The sequence below is a fragment of the Haplochromis burtoni genome, unplaced genomic scaffold, assembly GCF_018398535.1.
Source record: "Haplochromis burtoni strain Fernald_Lab_line unplaced genomic scaffold, NCSU_Asbu1 Contig_289, whole genome shotgun sequence".
NCBI classification, from domain to species: Eukaryota; Metazoa; Chordata; class Actinopteri; order Cichliformes; family Cichlidae; genus Haplochromis; species Haplochromis burtoni.
This window is the reverse complement of record NW_024582650.1, coordinates 540,733-542,707: the sequence shown is the minus strand read 5'-3', so window position 1 is coordinate 542,707 and position 1,975 is coordinate 540,733.

The window sequence follows — 1,975 nt, the reverse complement described above, 5'->3', positions numbered from 1 at the left end:
TCTGTTTACCGCATCATCAAAGAGCTTCTCTGACTTCAATGGCTCCGGTTCTCTGACCTGACCCACTCTCCTTGTGCATTTCAACTTCAAGGTCTCTCTTCCATGTACTCTTGCACTGATACATATTTGGGATCTTTGAGTGAATTTAACATCCAGCTTCTCAAGACTTCTATTTTAGACTTCTTCCCTCCCCCACTTTTGATTTCAGTGCTTGTCAAACGGGCTCCAAGGGCAGAATGCCTGTTGAAGAAGTGACCACCCACTGGGCTTTGTCTTACTCTTTGCCACGACTGACAGATGGCCAGTTTACATAGAAAGAATATCGCAGATAAAGAGAAATCCAAAATACTAAAAAAAATCAACCTCTACAGTTTGGAGATTCATATTTCATTTTAACTGCCATTATGTCAGGAGGTTTTAAAACAAGGTAGTAGATGCAGGCCCTTTATTTGAGGCAGCTCTGGCTGAGGAGGTAGAGCGGGTCGGGTTGATTGTTCAGTCCCTGGCTACTCTAGTCTGCATGTCAACACATTAGAATTCACACATTCACATTCAAATGCATCTGTGTGAGTATTTGTGTAATGCTGGACAAGGTGCTTACGTATGTATGACTGAATGAGGCTTGTCGTAAAAAGCACTATATGAATACCTGTCCATTTACCATTTATGGTATTGGCAAAACACATAAAATAAACATGAATAATAATTTAGTCATTAAAAATATTAACTGTATTTAATAAATAGCAAAGTATTAAAGAGAAGTATGAAGATGAGAAAATAAAATGTCCTGCAGTGGCTACATCTACGGTGCTTCCCAGGTGGCAGCAGGTGAAAAAGCTGTGGTTGGGTTCAGTATTGCTGATGCTCTGCAGACTGGTGCAAATGATGTCCTTGGCGGTTTTAATCACCCTCTGACCACACTTCCAGACTCAGGCCTTTCACCTCCCTTAGTAAATTTATTATCACCAAAATTATAACGTTCCAAGTTAGCTGGTTACATTAATCTGAGTCATTTCTCAGATTTATTCACCACAGGGAGAGGTGTATGGTTTCCATACATCCTGAAACCCAGGAAGCTGAACTGTTTGCCTGCTCCGCTCAGCAACCGATGTAAACAGTGGTGTGTGTCTTGTCTAAAATCAACAGTTTAAATAGTTTACTTAAACTGGGCTTACCATTAAATAGTTGTGGAACAAAAACATTTTTTTTGACTGTCACTGTTTTCATATGGGTTTCCTGGCAGCCAGATAGAAGCCAGATTTTCCTGTTAATGAATTGTGTTTTGAATACAAGGAAATTGTGGGAAATACTTGAGCTATATGTTATAATTTTATATCATATCATGTCATGGCAAAATCATGTTAAGTTGTGTGGCGTTTTGCTTAACATTTTCCTTTCCCGTGTACAAATCTGTGTTTTCCTGATATGTTATATTGCACGAAAAACTCATGTAAGAGAAAACCTTTTTTGTGACTAATTGTTTATTTTTTACCTTTGATATGACAATTATAATACAAAACCACTGACAGTCAGTAAAGATTAAAACTAAACAATCCCTCTGATCCTATACAGTGTGTAAAGTACTGATAATACTGCATGATTTATGGCATAAAAAAATCACATAATGTACTGTAATTAAAACTGCGAATGTATTAATATTGTCCAGAATATATAAGAACACACTCTCGGGTATAACGTTCACTCCATCTCTAGCTTATACAAAATCTAGACTGAAGAATACACTGAAAAAGTGTCACTATTTTCTCCTGGGCTTTCATGCATTCGTGCATGGCAAATTCATTGATCAGTTCCTTTGAAAATGAAGACATCATCTGCCTAGAGTTTTGCCTCAGGCTAAAAATAGGGTATTGCTGCTCCTGATCAACCTTATTTCTCTCTTTGCTTTTGTTCTGACACACACATACACACACAGACACACACACACGCACACACACACACACACACGCACACACAC